The 19,771-nt window shown below is 43.1% G+C and overlaps 1 protein-coding gene across 1 annotated transcript in view; it reads right to left on the reverse strand.

The window, feature by feature from the left end:
* efna2b (ephrin-A2b) overlaps window positions 1-19,771 on the reverse strand; it is a 52,395-nt gene that overhangs the window by 31,382 nt on the left and 1,242 nt on the right. The window lies entirely within an intron of this gene.

Genomic DNA, 19,771 nt, shown 5'->3' on the forward strand with positions numbered 1-19,771 from the left:
TTAACCTCTGGCTGATTTTTCCAGCTCTGCTAAACTGCTTTCTTTACCACACACAGTCACAGCTGACCCGCAGCGCTGAACCTCCCTCTGCTGAGAGACGCTTTCACATTCAGATGCTTTTTCTTTTTCTTTTTTACGCTAATAGCACAGACTGAAAGATTCACCGTCCGATGGAGGTCAAAGTGTTAAAGGACACGCTGACAAAAAATACACATTTACTTTGGTTCTGAACAAACTCAGCGTCAAAGCAGAAACACCAGAGACTCATTTCTTTACCTTTGAATCCAGCCTCTTCTTAAAAAGGGGCGTGGTCTATACTAGCTAATTTGCATCATCATGTTCACACCTGGTATCAATCAACCAGACTGGAACCAACCCACTCAGACCCAGTAACATCTTCCTCTCGTGTCAAAGAACAAACCAGAGTCACGTTTATTTTTAAATTTAAAAACGAAACGAGACTGGATCCGTTAAAAAGCCCTGAAGGTGTGACTGACTGAAGATAAATCTGTAGACGCAGTCAAAGTGAAGATGAACAGGCTGCATCACTACAAATAAAAAGATCAGAAGCAGTCGTCCTCCGTCTCAGGTGAGTTTCAGCGAATAAAGAATCTAAATGTTTCTTCTTCCTCCTTCAACGCCACTAGAATCTGAATACGAGCTCCGGGTCGACGGTTTGATTCCCTCTGAGCCTCTCTGACCCGAGGAAGAGGAGGCCGAGGCCGAGGCCGAGCTGATGGCTGACGAGGTGAAGGTGTGCTCCCAGCATGCAGCGGGGGTGGGGGCGTGGTTTGGGGTCGTAAAATGGGCTCGGCGGGCGCCACTTCCTTTTAAACGTGGCGAGCGGAGCGCTGCAAGGCATCATGGGAGGACGGCGTGGCGGGGGGCCTGTTTATGTATTCATTGAAGACAGAAGTGATTTTCTGTGACCTGACAGCTTGACTCCGCCCACGCCGCCCTGAGGCGAGGCGTGATGGTGGGACGCGATGCGTTCAGGCTGCGTCGGAAATCTGAGTTTATGTCAGACGCTGTTTTAGCTGAAACATGAACGACCAGTGAACGGATATAAGACAGTCACAGGGTTTAGAAAATAAAGACAATAAGAATAATGTTTCATTAAACTAATGCTACGACCGGTCCAGTCTGGATCAGCTGGTTTGTTCCACTAACTCTAAATTAAATCTCTTCTATCGTTCTTTAAGTCAAACCCCAACAAACGTCTCCAGCTGAAATCAGACGACCAGATTTAGCGCTGAGCGTCTGAACCGTCCACCACGACGACCACTGTGACAGTAAACGCTCTGCAGGTGCATCGTGGGTAGAGCAGCCTCCTGCTGCAGTAATCAGCTGAGAGGAGGAGGAGAAGAGGAGCACAAAGTGTTTGTTTGATATTCATGTGATCACAGGAGACACATTCCTATTCATGGAAAACCATCAGACCTGTTCAGCCCGGCTGTGTGTCGGCTGAACGGCGGCAGCTTCAACCCGCTGCTCCGTCTCTGAGAGAATCTGCAACGACGACATCAGCAGAGACGTCAGACACTAGAACGGTTCCTGACCAGGAACCAGACGTCTGCAGGACGTCCTGGTCTGACCACAGCTGACACCACCAGACATGGCTTTACATCATCTACAAAACCTCAGCTTAAAAACAGCAACAACAACAGAGAAGATACGACTGTTAGCATCCAGACAGCTAGCATGCTAACGAGCAGCTAACTTAATGTAGGAAAACGTAAAGGCCCAAAGAAGAGATGAGGCAACATCTCCTCAGATAAAACTTTATACGACTATAAAACTTTAACTTAACATCCAACTCATCCTTTTCTGAACACACACACGTCCTGTAGATTCCTAAAGTTTCCAGAAGTTTGGAGGAAAGTTTCCAGGTAATTATGTGTCAGATACGGGACTCGTTAAATAAACTGCTTCGCTCACAGCTGCAGTTTAACAGGAAGTAATGAGTCTACACGCCTGGGGAGTCCACAGCAGAGACACAACTACAGCTCCCAGCATGCCTCAGGGCTCTGACAGACAGCCACTGAGAGGAGAGAGGGAGAGAGAGAGAGAGAGAGAGAGAGGGGACCCTGAACTGTCTTCACCTAGTTTCCTGGGCGGCCTACAACTCATCACCACAGCAGCCAGGGAGGACATCGCCATGGCAACATCCTCCATGTGGTCCCCTGAGCTGGTTGAGAGTTAAGATGGGGGGGAGGGAAGGATGGAAGGAAGGATGGAAGGAGGAATGTTGTGTCATCTCATCAGCTGGTTTCCTCATGAACATCTGTCTGCTGCAGGAAGTAGACACGTCCCACAGCGCCACAGAGGCTGCTGAACCAGACTGAACCAGACCTGGAACTACATCTGACTTTTCAGACAAAATATTTAAAAATATTTATTTGAGTTTAAATTTAAAAGAAGAAAAATGAAACCGATGTGAACAGACAAACACAGGACGAGCTGCTGGAGGTGAGACGCTGACTCCATCAATTATTAGTGGCTGCTGAACACACCGTCGGCCAATCACAGAGCTCCCTGAGCAGTCCACCAATCACAGAGCTGATATACTGTCAGCCAATCAGAGAGCAGGGATCCCAGTAACTAGGAGCCACATAAATCTTTTCTCCTCCTCTGCTGTTCAGCGGCTGATCGTCAGTGATCTGATCATCACTTTAATCATTTATTAACATATTTCCACCAGATCTGAAGCTAAACGATGATAAACTGAGCTGCTCTGGTGGCTCTGACGGAGCCGCAGCAGCATCAGACCACGACTGACGACTCTTTATAGAAGGAATAAAAGGCTCCAGCAGGTGGAGAGTCTCAGTCATCAACTCATGTTACTGAGAAAACTACTCAACGTGTTTGTGCAGGATGGTTTTCATAGAAACGATGTGAAGCCAACAGCTGGCAGCGAAATCAATCTGCACACGGTGGGATGGAGGGACGGTGGAGAGGGAGGGACGGTGGAGACGGTGGGACGGCGGAGACGGTGGGACGGTGGGACGGTGTGGAGACCAACACACAGAATACTTTTAACTTTTAAAGACTGAACCGTCAGTAACTGAACATACAGCAGACGCAGCCTTGTGTCGTTTAAATGAGATAAAAACTATAAAACTGAACTAAAATCATAATAATCAGCCTCCTTCTGTTTTCTGTTCTGGTGTCAGACGTGGAGGTGGACAGAGAGGCCGTGGTCGTACATGACGTGGTCGAGGACTGTTCAGGTGATGAAGAGGTTTTTCTTTCTCTGGATCAGAACGACATCCAGATGTTTTCAGACTCTGTCAGTGACTGAGTCCTGTCTTCATGGGACGACTGGTTTTTAATCCGGTCCCCTAACGTCCAGGTCGTCTCTCAGGTGTTGACCCGTGTGGACCTCGTGAAGCCGCGGCTCTAATCAGAGCGTGAAACACCGACGGCGTTCCTCTCTTCTTCTGCTGCTGCTGCTGCTCCAGTATCAGTTATATTAGGAACATTTTTTATGAATGAGTAAACTGAGAGAGAGTTTACAGTCGGCTCCGTCGTCCAATCAGAACCAGACGGACGGAGATTTGAGCCAAGATTTGACTTCACCTCAGAGGAGCTCCTCAAATACACAAAAACCCTGAGAAATGTTTGAAAGCTAAAACTAAACGAGAACCAGAGGCCTCCTGGCTTTAAGGTCCAAACGCTCTCTGTTCAGAAGTTCACCCAGAAAATGTTGAATTTAGTCGTTTGTCAGAAGAATCTTTGGTCAGTTTTCATTCGTACAGAAACCAGAACCTGAAACGATCAAGACTTTAATTATCACAGCTTTAACAATAACGAGTTAACATTAGATCTTCTAGGTACGAAGGATTTATTTGATTAATTAGAGATTTGGTTTTGGAACGATTCTCAATCTGTTGTCGCCGTGAACCCGATCAGAACCAGGATCCAGGAAACCAGAACCAGACATGTCAGAACTGAGAAGAGACTTCTGTTTAGCGTCGTTACTGTTTGCTAGCATCGTGGCTCATTGTTAGCATCGTTACTGTTTGCTAGCATCGTGGCTCATTGCTAGCATTGTTACTGTTTGCTAGCATCGTGGCTCATTGCTAGCATTGTTACTGTTTGCTAGCATCGTGGCTCATTGCTAGCATCGTGGCTCATTGCTAGCATCGTGGCTCATTGCTAGCATCGTGGCTCATTGCTAGCGTCGTGACTCTTTGCTGGCGACTACTTGTGTCTGATTTTTAACAACATGCTCCTCCAGAGTTTTTCTTGAGTTTCTTTCTGTCGTGTGTTCGTCTTCGTCTTATCTGGCTGCTCCTTGCCAAATAGTGAGCCAGGCCCCGAGCTGTCAATCAGCGGGCTGACCCTTCACCTCCACTTCCCCGGGCCGACCCTCTCGCCAGCAGCTGCAGCTCTGGTCCTTTCTTGTCATTGTGTCGTCTTTTCATTGAGCGAGCGAAGGTCTAAACCGCTCGACCATTTCCATAATCTCCATTAAACACTTCAGATGTTCTCTTAAGGAGCGCCGCCATCTGCATAATCCCATTAACTCTGGAGCTGCAGCGCCGCGGCCGACGCAACGCCGCCGCCGCCGCCAGGAGCTGCAGCTCAGGTGGAAGAGAAAGCGTCAGAGAAAAGGCAGATTTAGTCGGTGTCAGGTTTGTGAATGAATAAAAGACGAGTTAAAGGAGCGAGCTGACAGTTTGGAGGCTGAGCCAAAATAAAACCCCTTTTAGTCTGGAGGCTTCATCCTGGTGTAAATCTGCTGGTGCTTCCCCTTCGTCTGGGGAAAAGTCCGCTTACAGAGTTTCCTGTCTCCCCCTTCCTCCTCCTCCTCCTCCTCCTCCTCCTCAGACGAAAGGAGAAGAAAAACAGATTCACGCTTTCGGATGACAAGAAAAGTAGGTCAGATTTAAATTCAGACCAAACCCGGGCGTTTCACCGCCACGCTGACGCTCGTAAAACATCGGCTCGCTGCTCCGTGGAAATCTGACCTCGCTGGAAAAAAACCTGAAGCCTCCGCAAGAGTTTCTCCCAAACAGATTTTATTTTTATTTTTTTCCCAAGCAGCATGGCAACAAAGATCCAGAGGGCTGAGACGGAAATGAAGCATCCATCACGGATCAAAAGGTCGATAAAAAGGCAGGAAAGTGGTTTAGTGATTAATTAACAGCAGACGCCTCCTGAGGGAAACGTTAATGAAGCAGAGAGAGAAAAAGGATCTGGTTCTGTTTGTAGCTCAGACCTGAAAAAAGAAAAACCATGAGGAGAAGCCATAACATTATGACCACCGTCCTGACTCCTCTAGACCTCTGAAGGTGTTCCAGATCCTTCAAGTCCAGCAGGTTGACAGGTGGAGCCTCCATGGATCAGACTAGTTTGTCCAGGACGTCCCACAGATGCTGGACTGGACTGAGATCTGAGCATCATCCTGCTGAAAGAGGCCATCCTGGTTTTGGTCCTCGACCAGGTCTAGGTCCAGGTTCTCTGATCCAGCTCCTTGTACTGGTCATCGTCTTGGTCCAGGTCCCAGTTTTCTGGTCCTCTGGTCTTGGTCCAGCTCCAGCTCCAGCTCCAGCTCCAGGTCCAGGTCTAGGTCCAGGTCCAGGTCTAGGTCCAGGTCCAGGTTTAGGTCCAGGTCTAGGTCCAGGTCTAGGTCCAGTTCCAGCCTCTGATGACGTTCAGACTGAATCCCCCAGGTTGGTTCCTGCTCTGATTGGTCGTCCGTCAATGATTCATGAGTCGTCTCAGAGGAATTCCAGGTCATTCATAATAAATAATGTTTCTAACACAAACTCTGACCTGCAGATAAAAATACTCTGGACCGGTTGGAGCCGGTTAGAACCAGAGGTCACCTCATCTCCTGATCGCACCGTTTAACACAGCCTGAAAACCTGCGATGCATTCAATGACACGCAGCAGCAGCGGAAAGTTCAACGTTTTGTCAATCAGCAGAAAATGTGACGAAGTGAGAGGCACCAAGAGGAGGAGAGTTGATGAAGACGGAAACTCATCATCTTCATTATTACACCTGAACTCATCAAACTACAACTCGTCACAGACCTTGAACGCACCACGGGGTGGTGATCCTTAGAATCAGTCGTTAGCTTCACTGCTAGCTTCACCGCAGCTAAAGCCTCATCTCTGGACCAGAGGAAGAGGAGGATGAAGAGGAAGATGAAGAGGAGGAGGTTGAATCGAGACCGGCCTCAGATCGGCTGGAGGACATTAATTAACCTCTGGGGCGGGTGAAGGATGGGGGGCGGGTGGTGGGGGGTTCAAATGAAGATGAAGAAGAACTCTGATTCCAAAAAATAAAAATTAAAGCCAAACCCCCCGCTGAGAGCTACAGATTTAGCTGCAGGAGAAGAAGAAATGTTTTCGGCCTTTTACAAATTTTCTCAGAATTTTCTAAGAAAATTTGGTTTTGATTAAAGAAGACGAACAGAAAATGATCTGACGCAGCGTTTTTAGTTTTATCAACAGATTCAAATAAAAACCAGACGATTTAAACACTGAGCTCAGTTCGTCTCCTCCAGGATTTCGCTCCATCGTGCAGCAGGTTTGAGGCCGTGGGCAGGAAGCAGCTTCCTCTGGAGGTGAGCAGGTTAAACGCTGCAGTTTGCTGGAGGCCGTCGGCAGCAGGTCAGGACGCTGTGGAGCTCCGGCCTCAGACTCAAACAGACAAACAAAGGCAGACGGGAGCTGACACCACCCGCCCAGAATCACTCCCCCCCGTGTCTCTGCTGCATCCACAAACACACCTTTTGTTTTCAGCGCCGATAATTCGGCTTAACGGCGACGCGAGCGCTCAGGAGGACTCGCTAATCCTGTTAAAGAACACCTGAGCTGCAGCTTAATCCTGTTTAAAGCTCGACACACACACAGCTGAGACACCTGGACGCTGCTATCAGAGATTAAACATCTGATTTGATTTGATTTATGGGTTTTTAAAAAGTGTCGCTGTCAGAGGTTCAAAGTGTAGACACCAGGTCAGGTGAGAGGACGGGAGGAGGAAGGAGGAGGTCAGCGATACTCAGACAAATCTGGATGAAACGTTCTCGCAGGATTATTTCTGATCGCCGCGCTGCAGGATCACAGCAACGATGGACGACCAAGGATCAATGTAAAACTGATTTGATCCGTCCATGAGAACACAAGTGGTTCTACAAAAGAACGGTTAAAGAAGAACAAGATGAATGTTTAGGAACGGCCAAGTCAAAGTCCTGACCTTAATCCAATAGAAATGTTGTTGTTGGACCTGAAGCAAGCAGTTGATGTGAGGAAACCCACCAACATCTCAGAACTGAAGTGGTTCTGTTCTGAGGAATGGGCTAAAATTCCTCCAAGCTGCTGTAGACCACTGATCAGCAGTTACCAGAAACATTTAGTGACAAGGAGGTCACAGCAGATACTGGACACAAGGAGGACATGATATGTAATATTGGCTCATTTTACTCTAATGGAGTCATTTTTATGCAGAAATGTAGAAAGTTATTTTTCAGCTGTACTGTGTGTAAACTACCACTACTATACTGAGAGCAGACTGTCAAACATATACTGTAAAAAAAAACATTTAAAGCTGATTTGATTTTTAAGAACTTGAGGCAACGGATCAACTCCTGCTCACAAACACACACCAACACAAACACGAACGTGTCGGGAGCTCCAGGAAAACCTCATAAAAAAGAAAAGACATTATTTTAAACCAACTTTCCAGCAATTTGCACTTTGTACTATTTGAACATCCCTCAGCTCCATCAACACAAACCCACAGCGACTCTGGAGCTGACACATCTGAACAGGTTTGTTTGGCTTTTGATGATTTATGTTGAAAGTGAGTTTGATTCTGCGTCAAGAGCTGGAAATCAAAACCAGCTAAACAAACAAACCTCCGAGAGAATCTGAGGCAGAAAACTAAATAAAAAAAAGATGGTGGAAAGTTATTTTAAATGGATCCCAAACAGAGACGCAGTGTTTCTGTTCAATCTGTTAAAGTCGTGTTATTATTATAAAAACACCTCGGCTCAGAGACGACCAGCCTCAGACCTTTCTCTGCTTCTCTTTCTTTTTCCTCGACTCTGGAGCCGCTGAAAGGTCGGAGGTCACCATCTGCTCCAGAACCCTCCAGATCCCTGGGCCAGGACCCAGCGGACCAATCGGGAGACAGCAGCCACCTGAGGTCTGGTCTCAGGTTACACATCCCACCATGTCAGACTGACCTCCTCGCTGTCCATCAGTTAAGCTACCAGAGCTAGCTAGCTGCCACGAGCATCACGGTGATCACGGTCACTAAGATAACTATGACGTTAAAGAAGTCTCATCTAAGTGATTTACTAATTAAATGACCTTTTACTGAGACATGTTTTAGGTCTAGGTCGGGATTCTTGCTTCAGGAGCAGATGTCTAAGGGGAGTAGTGGAGCAGCTTAGGGTTTGATCTCATCCATGTCCACGGCTGAGAACCTAAAAACACCCAAACAGCTCCCTGGGTGCCTCGCATGGCTGCACACGGACTAATGCTGCTCCACAACAGTTACTGGAATCACTACAGCAGAGAAGAGAGAGGACGTCTGAGTAGACGGTTTGTAGGAGGAGAATTTACCGGGAGACGAGGACGAGGACATTATTACACACCAACCACAGCTGATGAGGTCTGTAGTTCAGGTTCTTGGCTACGGGAACGAGACGCAGAACAAACTGAGATCAGATCTCAAGTGCTGGCTGGGGACGCATGTGGAGACACATGTATAGTAAGACCAGGTGGAGACACAGGGACTTAGAGATGGACAGGTGAGACCAGATGTTGATGTTACTTTACAAGAACTAGAGAACATCACAGAGTAAAGACAGATACTGTTTGTGGAGATGTGCTAAATAAATGTCGTATCAAACCGTCGACATAAATTAATTCAACGCCACTTTTTTAGTCTTGGTCCTGAAGTCTCAAACAGAAATCTCTGCAAAAGCTGCAACGTTCTGGTCTTATAGAAAACAAACTGTCATCTGAGCGTAACAAGTTAAAGGTCGTGTTGTTTTCTTACTTATGCTACAAGGACAAATGTGTCTCTGCAGCGGATCCATGAAGAAGAACCAAATAACCAAAGTGTTGTTTGAGAATATTTCACTGGACTCAAAGTCAGATCAGTTTCACAAAGTCTGGGATTCCTGTTTGAATAATGTGATGATGTCTGAACCGTCCTGATTAAACACGGCTGCGTCGTCCGTTTATTTGCTTGTGTTACTGTTGGAACAGATTCATTGTTCATTTGTAGTTGTGTGTTGCAGCGACGCTCTGCTCGTCTCCTGGTATGACCTCCTCAAAGCTGCTCTGATGCTTTTTGGGCCAAATTTCATCAGAAAACAGTGAAAGGTTGCAGCTTTTCACCCTCCTCCTCCTCCTCCTCCTCCTCCTCCTCCTGCTCAGTGTGCTCCAGCCAGGACTTCAAAGTTTCCCTGGTGTGTGTGTGTGTGTGTGTGTGTGTGTGTGCAGATCCAATGAAATGTGGGTCAGACATTAAAATGCATGAGCAGGGAGCAGAAAGCATGATGAAGTGCTGAGACACGAGGAGGAGAGAATGTAAAAATAACTGGAGGAGCGGCTCTGACAGAAGCTGACGCCACGCCGCCGCGCCATTGGTCCAAACCACCGACAAAAAAAAAGAAAAGAAAGAAAAAGAAAGCGTCTTGTTTCCTGCAGCCTGGACGGATCCATCACAGCGACAGGAACACGGAGGATCTCCAGGAATAACACACAAACATTCATTTTCTGATTAATGCGCAAAAGTTTCTACGTTTTCAGATCTCTATTGTCCAATCAGAGCCTGAACCCTGCATCATGTGATCAGATGAATTAGATAAATGCTCAAAAAACTAAAAACTCCTCAAAACTGGAATTAAAACAAAATCCTGTTTGTCTCCTCACGTCGTTAAATCCTCCGTCACAGAGTTTCGACAACTTTTTTATTTCCTCGTTATCAGTGAAACTTTAAAATGTTCAGTGATTTAAAGACGTAAATGGTAGAAATAAAGACATCGGTCGATGCTTCACACAGTTTAAGACTCAAACCTGAACCAACCAGACGAAGGCTGAAACAACAAACCACGTTAACACTACAGCGTCTAATACAGGGTCTAATTTATTCCACCTTGGTCTGATAACGAATCACAAATATTTTAGTACGTTTCAAACAACGTTGTGCGTCCGTTGTGTTTTTCCCGGTCGCTCAGCTTCTCTGTTCTGAATTAAACGAGACGGAGAAAACGGGACTCATGTAGCACATGAAGCTATTGGGTTGTTCACTAAATTACGTAAATTCAGTGAACAACCAAATAGCTTCACATGCTACGTGAGTCCCGTACGTCGTCCGTACACCAGCGTTTAACATCCAGTGTTTGTGCTCTTGACTTTTTAAACCACAGAGATTTATAATTATTTAAAAGGAGTCGGTCAAAACCTGAAGGAAACGAGGAAACGTGATCTAGTTTATAAACGCTAGCTAGTAACGTTAGAATGAAAGTCAGTTTAATATAAATTTGATTTATTATCTGATACTTTCTACTTACTATTTAATCCAACATACAATTGTCCATAAAATACCACGTCTCAGAACCACTATGATTAATGTCCTGTAGATCAGCTGCACAGGCTGCTACCGTCTGACACTAAATCAAATATTGGTGTGTATTTTAAAGACGGACTGATACGAAACATATGATCTTATTTTATGTGCAGACATTTCATATACCGTATAAATTATTTTTAATAGGTGGGACGGCATCATAAACTGATCCTCATTTGAGATAAAATACTCTGAGGTCAGAGACAAAGACACAAGACAGATGAGAAACTAGAGGGAGAAGATGGAGGAGACGCCACAAACCTCTAGAACCAATTATTTTAAAAATTAAATATCTCGAAATGAATCGAACAGAAACCTTGTAAATCAAAATCAATTCAGGGAATCAGTACCAGCAAGTATCTGGACTTCTGGAGTGAGTTTAGTCTGAGCCTGAAAGACGTCATCATGTTCCTCTAGAGCAGATGCTAATGGCGATGCTAATGGAGATGCTAATGGTTTTCAGTACCAGAGTCTCTGCATCCCTTCGTCACTTAGCGCTGCTCCTCGTTGTTGAAAGGAATCAGTACGTAGTCGGTAGATCACCTGGTGAGCTTCATAAATCTGTTCCTAAATAAAACAACAACTCAAACGTCTAAAAATGAAACAGGTCCGTGTTCTAAAAAGAAAAATAAAGATCGTGACAAATGGAGTAAAAAATGGTTTTAATATTTTGATTCTGTGCGGGAACGTTTATTAAAAATAAAAAATAAAAAAACTCCTCAAATATCAAATCAGTGAAATTAATTTAAATTTCTATTTTTAGGTTTTATGTTACAGATGAAATAAATAATTATGTAATTTAATGTTTATTTAGATTTGTTGATTAATTCTCGGTTTGAATCAGTTTCTTCTTGAATCATCGAAGGTTTAATTTGGAGCTGACCGCTCGAAGAAAAGTTTAAAATCTTTTCCAGAAAATGTTTAACCGTCGCCGGCGCTGACTAAACGTAAAACAACCAACAGACGATGAACTGATGAGTCCTGAGAATTAAAAACATCTTTATATTCAGAGACTCAACTGTTTTTTCTTTGGTTTCTGAATCCTGAAACATTTTGTCTGAAACTTCTCCAACTCTCCGTCTTCAAATCTAAAATAACAAAAGTCTGGATTTAAAAGGTTAAATATTTAAAATGCTGTAATATTTATCTTTTACTGAATTTATCAGATTTATTGAGCGTAACACCGTCTGACTGATGACGGCGCTCGCAGCAGTTCGGTGTGTTTTGGTAAATTCAGCCTCGTCTCCGTCCGTCCGGGGAGACGCCCGGCTGATCTCCATGCAGGTGGTGGGTGAAGGCCGGGGGGAGGAAAGGGGAGGAAGGAATGGGAGGGAGGGGAAGGTCTGACCCCGGAGTTAAGGGGAAGAACAAAATGGCGGCTGCAGCGGTGCGTTACTGCTCTTTACTCCGAAAAGAAACCGTCCGCCATTTTCTCCTCCAGCGGTGCAGAGACGAGAGAAAAGAACCAACATGGAGTTAACGAGCTGATTAACCAATCAGACGCCACCAGTCGATATCTGTGATTAACAAGTGATGAAGACGTTTGGATCAGAGACTCAGGAATCAAAAACCTGACTGAAGAACTTTAACAGGCAGACAGCTCTTTACTGTATGGGTTTGAACTTTACAGACGTAAACGGACGCCTTCACATTAAAACCAAGAAATCTGAACGATCACTTTTAGGCCCCGCCTCCTTTAAAGGCTGCAGCCAATCACAAAGAGGCCTCACAGAGCTCTTATTTCCTGTTCTCCAAATTATTCACACGTCCTTCATCGTCAGAGAACCAATATCTAATCTGATCACTTTCAGCTATTTTTGAACAAAACAAATTTACGTTTGTTTTGTGAATTTTTGTTACAGCTGCCGTCACCTATAACGTCAGGATTATTTGATTTAGTCTCGTTGGTCCTAATATCATCTAAAACTCAGGATTGTTCTGTTTTTGAACCGATGTGGTTTTCAAACCAATCAGAGCAGATAACGATTAGCTTCTTCATCAATGAAACGATTATTCACTCATCAGACTTTATCTTTTATGGAGAACACTGTGATCACTGATGATGTTAGATTTGATGCAGATCACTGTCAACTATCGATCAGGTTCTTTATTGATGTCTGATCAGTTCTGATGTCAACGTCTCCGACTCAGACGCAACTAAAAGTCTTTTCACCACAAAAATGTTGTTTCAGATCTCTGAGACGTGTCAAACTATTTCTGATTCATTCTGACGCGCCGCTATAGTCGAGGTAATAACTGGAAAACACTAAATGAATGAAATCACTGCCTTACACTGAGTTTAAACGACATATTTTTCATCAGGTTTAGTAAAATGCAGCCAGGCCTTCGATCACGCGGTCCAGTCCGTGGTCCGTTGAGACGTTTTTCGACGACGACCTGCTGCGTTCCTACAATCATGAATTAAAAACCAGTTGATGTAAGAGCCTGTAAAACTCTCTACAGAAAATTCTACTTAACACAACTCTAAACTTTGTCCATATTTTTCTTTTTCAGTAAATATTAATTGGTTCAATGTTATTTGTTGTCGTGGAACCTGGAAGTCAGACCAACTTCCCTCACCCACACATTTTTTGCAGCAGAAAGTTGAAGTAGTTTACAACTAGGGATGTCCCAATCGGTATCGGGCTTCAAATCGGAGTACACCACGTACACCCGTCTGCACCCGAACAACAACAACAAACACTGAACGTTTAAAAGAAGAGAAAAGTTTCCTGGAGACAGCGTCAAGGAGAAACATCTTCCAGAGAGGGTTAGGGAGTTTATGGCAGCGTTGGATGACCAGAACATTTCTGGAGTAGAGAACACAAGGTACCAGCTACCCTCTCCACACTACATTAACTTTGACTGAAAGATTTATTGGACTGAATCCAGTCCACTCTAGGAGAAGACAAGGAAGACAAGGACAGACTTTAGGAAGCTACAGGAGACCAACTCTAGGAGAAGACAAGGAAGACAAGGACAGACTTTAGGAAGACACAGGAGACCAACTCTAGGAGAAGACAAGGAAGACAAGGACAGACTTTAGGAAGCTACAGGAGACCAACTCTAGGAGAAGACAAGGAAGACAAGGACATACTTTAGGAAGCTACAGGAGACCAACTCTAGGAGAAGACAAGGAAGGCAGGGACAGACTTTAGGAAGCTACAGGAGACCAACTCTAGGAGAAGACAAGGAAGACAAGGACAGACTTTGGGAAGCTACAGGAGACCAACTCTAGGATGTACAGGACTAATCAGTTGATGCAGAGGTCAGGATACACAAGTAGCAGCGACACAATAAAAACCATGGCATGCAACTTCTCCATCAGGTAAACCAGATAAACAACTATTTCTATTAACATCATGAACCTGTGACGAAGCTCACAGGTGTCTTCCTTCAGAAAACGTGTTGTTTTAAGTAAACGTCCTCGATTACGAGCGGCGTGATTCTTGTGGATGTGCAGAAAATAAAAGTTGTTTTTCTTGAACACATAGAGACTGTGTGTGACTTCAAGGTCACGTAGAGTGTGTGGGAACCTTCAGTTTTCTGTTTTGAGAACACGCTCCACATTTCTCCTCCAAATCTTTTCCACTCGTTTCCAAACGACCACAGACTCTGAACTCGTCTCATTAACGTCAGATGAAGCTTTTATTGGTTAAATTCCTCCTTATCGACTGTTTTAAAAGTCTCATTGTTGAAGAAATGTGCCGACGGTGAATTGTCTGAACCGGATTCATTCTGGATGAACTCATGTTTTCCGCCGTTTGTCTTTTATTGAATCCATCAGGAGCTTCTCGCTCCGTTCACTGTTTCCTTTCTTTCTTTCTTTCTTTTCTTTTTTTTTCTAGCCCCGAGACGCTTCTGGTTTTAGGAAACCTTAATGAAGTTAACATTTTTTATTTTTTGGGGGTGTTTCTGGCTGCGTGGAGGAGCAGAGTGAGACGCTGCAGACACAGAAGAACTCTTCATTTCAACATAATTTCATTTACTGACACAGAGTCCAGTCACAACGGAGAAATGTTCAGTTTGACGGAGTCAGAGTCTGCTGATCGACAACGACACGAAGAGAAACATGACGGTCAGCAGAAACCAGACCAGTAAACATCTTCAGGAGGACGTGAGGCTTTAAACCACAGCCAGTCTGAGAGAACGAGAAACCAGGGAAACGTCATCGTTGATTAATCGGCTTCAATCAAAAGGTTCTTCAGCTGGTTTCAGGTTCAGATGTGACTCTTTGGATCAAACAAGACTCAGTTAATTGATTTAACTCGGAAATTAACTGATGATGAAAACAAGCCGACGCAGACGTGTGATGTGGCCTCGGTCGGTTTAATTAACGTACGAACAGATTCAGGTTCATCACCGATCAGATCTGCAAGAGCTTAAATCAGAACAACCTGCAGGAAACTGGAGCCAGTCGTGGCCCTCCAACAAAGATATCTGTCTCTAATAGATTAAGATTTTATGTTTAAATGGTTTTGTGTATTTATTAGAGAAATCAGTAGAGGAACAGATTTAATCTGATCAGTTCTGATGAATCAACACGTTTTCAGATGAACTTTCTATTTTTTGTGATTTGTTTTGTCTCAGCTCCGTCGTCTTTAACCTCAGGATGATCTGACTCCGTTTTCTTCTGGTTGACTGGACAGAGGACTCAGATATCATCAGGATCCACTGATCTGATCCTGTTCTCTAATGATTCCCTCCTTCATCAGTCGATCGACTGGAACATGTTCCTGAACCGACGGAGGATTCAGGTTTCAGTCGTGACAAAGAGAATCTGGAACGATTCGTCGTCAGTTTTAAAGTAAATCAGAGAAAAATAGAAAAATGGATCAAAGTCTGAGAACTAATGATGGTGGAGTTTCTTCACAAACTTGTTTCACATCAAACTTCCTGTTTTTCTCTTAATTATTGGAGAAAAGTCCATTTGTGTCTGAAAGCAGACGTTTAAAGTGAATATTTGTCAGAAAGTGTCTCAGTTTGATGGATTCCTGCTTCTCTTTGTCACATTTGACTAAAAACTGAAGATTAGTTTGATTCTGTTGAAGAAAACGTTTCAGAGAATGAATGAGAAGAGAAATCAGATGAAGATGATCAGTTCTTATTAACCACTGGTTTCCTCTCAGACAAACTGATCCATCAACACGTCTAAGAGTCTGAGTCTCAGTTTCTTCTTCATAATCAATGAAAAGTCTGAATTTATTGTGATCTTGCTTGAAACCAGCAGGTTGTGAGTTTCTCGGTGAAGGTTTGGATCATTTCATCCAGAAATCTCTTGGTCTCCGTTGGGTTTCTGTGAAGAAGGTTTTGAGCTAACGACACAATAAGAAGTCGTCGTATTTCTTCCTCGTCTTCTCAGCTCTTAACGCTGCTCTCTCTGCAGGAGGTCGGCCCATCGCCTCACGTCTCTGTAATATTCCTCTAATGTTCCTAAAGCTGCAGCAGGAACACATTTCAGAATAAGAGCTGAGATGTCCTGGAATATTTCCCTCCTGGAGCTGAAACGCTTCAGTGATCTGGTGCAAGAAGGAAGAAATATGACTTCTTCTCGCTGTGTCATTTAAAAGCTGGAAACCTTCTTCACAGAAACCCAACGGAGACCAAGAGATTTCTGGATGAAATGATCCAAACCTTCCCCGAAAAACTCACAACCTGCTGGTTTCAAGCAAAATCCCCAGAAATACAGACTTTTCCATCATTATAGAGAAAAAAACAACGTTTCTGAAATAACTGGCAGAAAAACAAAGAAAACTTTCATCACATGACGAAGGAAACAGGAAGTTAGACGTAAAAAAAAAAAAAAGGTTCTGAAATAATTTGGGTACATCTCTTTCTGATTTGCCTCAAAACTTACGAGGAATCGATCGGTTGTGTCTAAACTGAGACGTTTATGAGAAATATTTACTTTCAAACGTCTGGTTTCAGGCAGAAAACAGGAAAACAGGAAGTTTGACGTGAAAAATGTTTGTGAAGAAACGCCAACATCATCAGTTCTGAGACTTTAAACTATTTTTCTCTGATTTACTTTAAAACTGACGACGAATTAGAAGATTTTCTTTCACATTTGATGCATTTCTGAAAAATTAGTTTGAAGACGTTTAGTTACTGATTATGTTCAGGAGCATCTTCCGGTTGGTTTAGTTGATGAAGAAGCAGATTCTTTACGTTTGTTTTGAATCAGGATCAGATCAGTGAATCCTGACGTCGTCTCGATTTTCTTCAACAGAATCAAACTAATCTTCAGTTTTTAGTCAAATGTGACAAAGAGAAGCAGGAATCTGACCAGGTTTTTTTCTCAATCAGTTCTTCTGTTGATTCATCAGAAACGTCTCAGCTTTGACCTGAATCATCTGTTGGTGACGTCTGGAGACGTTTACAGATTATAGTTTTAAAATGAATTCATTTGAAAACGTCTCAGGAGATCTACTTTTATGATTTAACATGAAAACAAAGTGAATCTGATTTAATTTTGAAGTTTTCCATGAAAACTGAATAAATGGTTTTAACAACAGTCTGAGAGGTTTCTCTACGTTCCTACAGCAGGAATGAGACGGAGAAGAAAAACTGAAGCAGCCAATCAGAGGAAAGTATCCGTTGGAACAGATACGAGGACAGAGACATAGAGAATTTAATTTTTATGTTCTACATTTAAAATTAATATTAAATTAAAGTCGTTCTCGTGGAGCCGCTGATGAAGATTCATCAATCGATCGATTAAAAACATCAACTGGATCTGATCGTTTCCTGATTTTCTTATTTACGTCACAGAAAACTGAATATTTAAAATGAAAGTGACTTTATTTCTCTGCTTTAATTGATGCACATTAAATATAATTAAACCAATAATTAGCTGCAGACCTGAGTGTCTTACTGGATGTTATTATGTTTTTATAGATGATCATTTTATTTTTGAATTACTTGATTTGATTTTTCTGTAAAACGTCTGAAAAACATGAGGCGATGAATTTATTTAACTAAATAGAAAAGAATTTGACTAAAAGTGATTTTACTGATTCAGTGATTTGACCAATAACAGACGCTCCAGTTTAATCCTCTCACATTCAGACCCAGTGAACGGCTGAACCGTGTTTCTGTCCTTTAACGCTGTGACAAACGAGCTGCTCCTAAATGCATCATCAGGAACCAGTTAATGAAGCAGGAGGAGTTTAAAGCAGAGGAGACCTGGAGGAGAAGCTGCAGCTTTAATCAGCAGAACAGACGTTAGTCTGAGGTTAGATTCATGGGCTCGTGTTTGAGGAGCAGTTTCAGACATTTTACAAACAAATCAATGAATTAAAGCAGAAAAACTTATCGTCTAGAATAAAAGATGATGATGTAGGAGGAGACCTGATCTGAAGCTAATTATTAGTTTATAATTGATTATTTTCTCTGGTTTAAACATTAACTGGTTCCTGATGATGCATTTAGGAGCAGCTCGTTTGTCACAGCGTTAAAGGACAGAAACACGGTTCAGCCGTTCACTGGGTCTGAATGTGAGAGGATTAAACTGGAGCGTCTGTTATTGGTCAAATCACTGAATCAGTAAAATCACTTTTAGTCAAATTCTTTTCTATTTAGTTAAATAAATTCATCGTCTCATGTTTTTCAGACGTTTTACAGAAAAATCAAATCAAGTAATTCAAAAATAAAATGATCATCTATAAAAACATAATAACATCCAGTAAGACACTCAGGTCTGCAGCTAATTATTGGTTTAATTATATTTAATGTGCATCAATTAAAGCAGAGAAATAAAGTCACTTTCATTTTAAATATTCAGTTTTCTGTGACTTAAATAAGAAAATCAGGAAACGATCAGAAACTGACGTCGTCAGATTTGAGTAATTTGGGATGAAAATTTTATTAAATTTTTTTTTCATCATAAATCTAAAACTGATCTTAAATCAATGAGCGAGGTTCAGCTTTAGTTCCTGCCGTCCGTCCAGATTCATCATCGACTCAAACACGTCTGATTTATTTCAGTTTCCATCTTTTTATTTTTCTGGATCCTCGATTCAACGTTTACTGATTTTTATTTGGACGGTTTCAGGTCATTTCTCATTCCTGCTGAATAAAAAAAGTAAAGAACAGAATAAATATTTAAATAATGAAGAAGATTTAATGTTTTGCAGTAAAATCATTCTAATGTGTATTTTGTCCGTTCGGCGTTTCAGACACTAAAATGTTTTTTGTTGAGATGAACCTAAACGTTTGTGTCCATCATTTAACCCTGGAGTAAAGACGACGCTCTGATCTGGAGTTTTCCGCCGACGCCGCCGTCGTCAGGCCGGGCGGCCATCTTGACTGAACCAGTTGTTTGTGTAGAACCTGAGCGGGTTCAGCGTGGGTTCAGGGAAAGATGGCGGCTGATTAGAAACAGGAGACGTGAGATTTTATTTCTGCAGGGATGATAAATGAAGCAGATTCTTTCCTCTGGGACTTTTCACATCTGGACGACCACACACGCTCTGAAACGCTCGGCGAGGCCGCGGAGGAAAAACCTGCCCCGCTCTTATTGTGAAAGGTTTCACCTTCGCCCACAGAGACCTTCACATTAAAACCTGAAGACGGTGAAGTTTGACAGGCTGCAGACGCCGCACGCTGCTATTGGACGGTTCAGACTCCAGCCGGCCAATCAGAGGAGAGAACAGACGGCTGGTGACTGTGGAGGTACGGACGCAGAGGAGGAGGTCAAATATGGAAGGTCAAAGGTCACGGTCAGATTGGACAGTAATTCCAGATTAGAGACGATGAGGCGACGTTCTGATGGTTCAGTTATTTTTTTATATTTTAGAATTTATGCAAAACTTTTAACGACGACATTTACATCTTTTTATCTTTTTATTTTGTCTCAGGGTTTAATTATGAAACAGTCTGTGTTGAAGTTTATTTTCACGACGTCCAACAGATTTAATCTGATCAGTTCTGATGAATCAACACATTTTCAGATGAACTTTCTATTTTTTGTGATTTGTTTTGTCTCAGCTCCGTCGTCTTTAACCTCAGGATGATCTGACTCCGTTTCCTTCTGGTTGACTGGACAGAGGACTCAGATATCATCAGGATCCACTGATCTGATCCTGTTCTCTAATGATTCCCTCCTTCATCAGTCGATCGACTGGAACATGTTCCTGAACCGACAGAGGATTCAGGTTTCAGTCGTGACAA

This window comes from Chelon labrosus, assembly GCF_963514085.1.
Source record: "Chelon labrosus genome assembly, chromosome: 7".
In the NCBI taxonomy this organism is placed as follows: Eukaryota; Metazoa; Chordata; class Actinopteri; order Mugiliformes; family Mugilidae; genus Chelon; species Chelon labrosus.